The 6,000-nt window shown below is 36.8% G+C and overlaps 1 protein-coding gene across 1 annotated transcript in view; it reads right to left on the reverse strand.

The window, feature by feature from the left end:
• Nucleotides 1–3,686, reverse strand: part of MANEA (mannosidase endo-alpha) — a 79,681-nt gene extending 75,995 nt beyond the window's left edge. The window contains exon 1 of the mRNA XM_027602873.1: nucleotides 3,590–3,686. The gene's annotated coding sequence lies outside the window, so the exon portion shown is untranslated. The remainder of the gene's footprint in view (nucleotides 1–3,589) is intronic.
• Nucleotides 3,687–6,000: the final 2,314 nt, after the last annotated feature.

A 6,000-nucleotide genomic window follows, 5' to 3' on the forward strand; every position in this document is an offset into this window, starting at 1 on the left:
TCTACTACACTATGCTTCATTGTCCATGTCAAGTCTACCTTCTCTAATATTGTACTACATACAATGTAATTATTACTACATATATACATTAATCACTATTACAGTGAGTACAGGCAGTACTATGAAACAGCAATAATTTCTTCATTAATTAAATTGTCATACCATTCTTTACATCATATTTTGCTTTATAAAGGTGTAACTCTTGACTAGGCTATCTCTTGACATCATTTGGGATGCAAAGAATGTAACTCCCAAGAAATCCCCTGAATATAACACCAAAGCCTCTACCAGCTGATAGCAGCAGATAATTCAGAGATCCAAACTCTTACCCATCACCCTACTGCTCTAATTTTTCACCATGTGTACCCAGAGATCTTGAATACCTACCAGTCTTGACAACAAAGAATACAATCTAACTCTATCCTACATAAATTCATAAATTGTGACACAGGTCAAAGAGGAAACTAGTGTTGGCAGGTCATGTCTCTAACTCAAAGCCGTGTAAATTCCCTGGCCTTGTAGTGGCCACAGGGGCTAAGGTGCCTTCTTTACTCATTATAGAGGCTGATTTAGGATTGACTCACACCCTAGTATTAAACTCAGTGTAGGTAATTCTCAACTGCTATGGTCTCAGTGTTTGCATTCCTTCAAAACATGTTGAAACCAAACTCCTCTGGTGATGGTACCAGGAGGTGGAGAATTTGGAGGTGGGGACTTTTGAAGTGATTAGGTCTTGAAAGAAGAGCCGTCATGAATAGATAATAGTGCCGTTAGAAAAGAGGATCCAGAGAGACCCTGGCCCTTTTCTGCCATCTGAGGATAAAATAAGAAATCTGTGGCTCAAAAGAGGGCTTTCACCTGACCATGCTGGCACCTTAAACTTAAACTTCCAGCCCCCAGACTGGGAGAAATAAATGCTTGATGTTTATAAATCATCTGGCTATCATATTTTGTTATAGCAGCCCTAAGCAGACTGAAAAACCACCTAAAAGGCCAAGTCCGTTTGACAGAAGCTCTTTTCATTTCTGATTGAATGACTTGGTGAGGTTATGGCACTGCAAGTGATGGAGATGGGAGAGAGTTCCAGTGTCATTACTGGCCCACACAGAGGTGGCAGAGCATTCACCTCTGGCTAATTGGTGCGGCTAGATTGAATACACTGATGAAGGCTATGGGTCATCTCTCCCGGCAAGACCCTGTTCCATGAGGCAGTTGAGACAGATGGTTGTCTTTAGTTGAAATCTGGGCCAGCAGAAGGATATGGCACTTCCTGAGTGGGGCACCTACTCCACAGGTTGATACATAGCCTGTCAATGTTTAAAGGGAAGGAAGTTTCATGTATTGTGATTGAGCATTAATTTCATACCCTAATTAGCCAATCCCTAAATGTTGTACTACCTAAATCTACTACAGATTTTACAGTTATTTTCTAAGGCATTAGATTTTTTTTTCTTTCTTTCTTTCCAGGATAACATAGATTCCTTAACCAAATTGACCTAACCTTTCTTCTGCCATAAAACCATCATCATCTCCTGATGTTAAAAAAAAAAGAGCAGTTTGCAAAGTTACTAAAGGAAAAAAAAAAGGCCTGTTATTGCTTAAGATACATGAGCCCACTCATCCTCTATTTATATGAGAGCACAAGTAATTTTTCTCAACGGTGAGTGCTGCAAGGTGATTTTCTGTGCCTGCTTATTCTAAGTAGCTGGCAATTTCTCTTGGTAAAAGAGTAAAAGAAAGAACATGCACTTATTCTCTGATAAAATATCCCTCTATTAGAGAACCCAATTAAAAAGTAGGTCTGTGCCTTGTACATCTTTTCTACCTCCCCTAATGTCAAGATCCATGAGCACAGACACAAAGATGTCTAATTCACTGCTGGGTCTCCTATATCCAGCACGTAGTAGGTGCATGTAGTAGGATGAGTAATAGTCCCCAAAGAGAATTAGCTCCAAATCCTCTGAAAATGTGAATGTTACTTTACATGGCAAAAGAGACATTGCAGATGTGATTAAGTATCTTGAGATGAAGATTGTCTGCATGGGCCCTAACTATCATCACAAGTGTCCTATTCAGAGGCCGGGAAAGGGAAATTTGACAGAGAAGGCAGTGTGGCTGCTGAAGCAAAACGGTATGCTGCCAACTTTGAAGACTGGGGAAAGGGCTCCAAGGAAAGGAAGGAAAGGAATGAAAGGAATGCAGCTCTAGAAGCTGGAAAAGGCAAAAAAACAAATTCTTCCTTCAGCCTCCAAAGGGAGAGAGACCAACCAAGCCAACACCTTGATTTCAGCCCAGTGAAACTGACTTCAGCCTTCAGAATTCCAGAACTGCAAGAAAATAAATGAATGTTTTTTTTTTAAGCTACCAAGTTTGTACTAATTCATTCCAGCAACTAAAGGAAACTAATATGGTGCTCAAGAAATGTGTTGAATAAATAAAGCAATGAACAGTAGGGATTCAGTAAATGTTACATTAATTACAAGATAGGAGATTGGTCTAAAGATAGTGTGTGAGAAGAAAAACGGTAGATGTACCATTTACTCTTCTTTTTATTGTGGACATTAAAATGGTTTTTTGGATGTGAGAGAATTGTCTTACAAATATATGCATGGAGTTAAAATTAATCACACTAATCTAACCTGGAGTTTTCATTCATCAAATTTTATTCTGGTTGTTTTGGTTGTTTTGTTTTGTTGAGATTGCTCAGTATGTTAGTTTTATCATAACTGGTTTTGATTATGCATTTATCCATAATTTTGGGGGGGTGCCTACTGTCAGAATACATCAGTTCAGAAGAAATGTCCACCTTCTAGAAGTTTGTTATCTAGAAGATAGAGAGATACACACTGTGTGGTTTATATTAATTATCCACTTACCACTGTATGGGCTACTTCAATTATATTCAAGAGTTTGTGTTCCTATAAGGCGGGCTTTCCTTCATTCATCTTTATATTTTCATAGCCCCTAGCTCAATGCCTTTCACATAGCAAGTCTTCAAATATGTTTCTTTAATTGAATGTATCTAGTGGCCAGAAATTCATCCTTTATTGACTAAATAAGAAATAAAGCACTGTGTGTGTGTGTGTGTGTGTGTGTGTATGTGTGTTTATTCAAGTGTGTGATAACTTGGTGGTAACATTTTTATGTTCCCGCTTCTTTCAAAATAAATTATTTGAGTATGATGCTTAATCATCTTTTAGAATAAAAAATACAATAAAAGCAGAACTTACCAAATTACCATTTATGATTCCATAGCAGAGAAAAGAAATACACATATATTCTCTAAACGCTCTCTTAATATTTTATGATTCATTAGAAAAATATTAATGTGCTCCCAGAAAGATTAGAAATACAGTTTTACACATATATTTTAACTGTTTTTATATGTTTAGAACTTGTTTCAAGGTATGACATATCTTTATTTTGCAACATTAATTTTTCAACTTTGTACAACTTGTTCAGGAAAAGTATAGAAGAAAATATCAAAAGAATGAGAAAATATTGACTTCAAAAACTATTTTTCAAGTGAGTGTCAATGATATTAGTCCATTTAAAAAAACAAGGTAAGGAAATTTTAGATTGGGCTTACCAAAAACAGAATATGTTGGCTTTCCCCAAATTTTTCTCCAAACTTCCGGTTCAATTTTGATTCTCTCCTATATAATATGTTCAAGCTCCCCAGATGATTCTTATCTTCCTAGTTGTCCCTGGGGTATCTTTTTCTCCAAGCCTGAGATTTCTTTTCCCTCCAGCTCTTACCATGGGCAGCTCTGTAGTTCTGTAAATTCTGACTGGAGGTACCTGGCTTGAGCTCATTGGCTCCGCTTGGATTACATCAGGCTCGCATCTACTGGAGCTTTGTTGGAGTTACGGCAACTCATAGAATTTTAGAGTGTGAAAAGATATTAAAGTTCAGCGAGACAGCATTTCTCTTAGTAGAACAATCTCTTCTACAACACTCCAAACACATGGTTAATATAGTTTGCTTGGAAACAGCCAAGGAGAGGCAACTGATGCCCACAAAGTCAGGACAACTTGTTCCAAAGTTGCCCTCAAGTTAAGCCAAAACTGAGTCTATCCCTTCCATAAATTGATCCTAGCTCTTTTTTTATGGAGCTACAAAAAATACTATAATCCCTCTTCTATAAGAAGGCCCTAAAAATAAACAAATATGTTTCTAATTTTCTTTCCAAGTTTTTAGAGAGAAGTATTTGACCTCTTTAAAAATTCTCTGTGACTTTGCAGCCAGAATAAAGAACTGAGTTGCCAGTGCAGAATATACTCTATTTTTCTGTCAAGTTAGCTTGAGATGTCAGTATCAAGAGGAAAAGGAAAAGCTCTAATTTTTCACATCAACTTACTTTCAATATCAAGTTTCTGGTGAACACAATGCTGGGTGAACTAACCAATGTAGATAGTCCTCTTCCCACACACATAGAAATGCTGGGTAAAATGTAATTCCGAACTATTTGTATTTAATGTATAACAGGGCAGAGAAAAAGAGAGAGAGAGAGAATACATTGTGTCAAAAACGAAGAGAATTTGAAGCCAAACAACAAAGGCAACAATACAATTAATAACAGCAACAACCCATTAGGCACAGACTGTTTTAGAAGAGCTCCTAAAAACTGTTCAAAGAAGAGAGATTGAAGACTCAGGCAAATATTACTAAATTTTAAATGGACGGTAGTTACATGTATTTCGGATTTTTGGACATATGAAAATATTTTATGATAAAAGATCTAAGGATATATATTTAATATACTTAAAAAATGAGATGCATGGACCCACAGTCTGCCTCTGCTTGCTCCCCAAGTCATCTGGATAGGACTATTGCCCTCACAGGGATTTTTACAACCTTCTGGTGGGTAGTGGCTGGATATGTGCTGAGCAACCTGAACCGGTTCAGAAGAGAGTAGGTGAAAGAAGATGTAGAGCAGCTGTAATGTGCAACAAGATTTCAGAAAAAGTGAAATGAACAAAAATGCTTATTTGGGTTTAATGATGCAACCATTGTGGGTATTGAGTTTCATAACCCTATGTTTATGGCAAACATTTTGTACATTTTTAGTACTGTGCATTATACGAAAATGAGTTTGTATGGTCATTTAAAATGTGAAATAAAGTTGAAACACTTCAAAACACAACAAAAATCTAAGGAGAACTCTACACTTAACTCTGGGGTGCCTGGATGGCTCAGTTGGTTATGCATCTGCCTTCGGCTAAAGTCATGATCCCAGGGTCCCAGGGAACAGCCCCGTGTCACTGGGCTCCCTGCTCAGAAGGGAGTCTGCTTCTGCCCCTCTCCCTGCTCCTTCTCTTTCTCTTTCACTCACCCTCTCAAATAAATAAATAAAGTCTTAAAAAAAAATCTAAGGAGAATCTCAGAGGAATCTGGGGAAACTTGGTAAGCAGGTGAAGCAGGTGTAATTTTGTTTTCTTAAATTTTTTATTATTAAGTTTTTATTTTAAATTCCATTATAGTTAACAGAGTGTTACATTAGTTTCAGGTGTACAATATAGTGAGTCAACAATTCTATACATTACTCAGTGCTCATCATGATAAATGTACTCTTAATCCCTTTCACCTAATTCACCCATCCCCCTACCCATCTCCACACTGGTAACCATCAGTTCTCGGTAGTTAAGTCTGTTTCCTGGTTTCTTTTCTTTTTTTTCTTTTTTTCTCCTTTGCTCATTTGTTTTGTTTCTTAAATTCCACATATGAGTGAAATCATATGGTATCTGTCTCTCTGGCTTATTTCACTCAGCATTATACTCTCTAGCTTCACCCATGTTATTGCAAATGGCAAGATTTCATTTTTTATGACTGAATAATATTCAGCACATTATTTTATATCCTCAACATTACTGAATTCATTTATCAGTTGTAGTAGTGTTTTGGTGTTTAGAGCTTTCTATACACAGTATCATGTTATGTGCAAATAGTCAAAGTTTTACTACTTCCTTATCAATTTGGATGCCTTTTTATTTCTTTTT

This window comes from Zalophus californianus, chromosome 7, assembly GCF_009762305.2.
Source record: "Zalophus californianus isolate mZalCal1 chromosome 7, mZalCal1.pri.v2, whole genome shotgun sequence".
NCBI lineage: Eukaryota > Metazoa > Chordata > Mammalia > Carnivora > Otariidae > Zalophus > Zalophus californianus.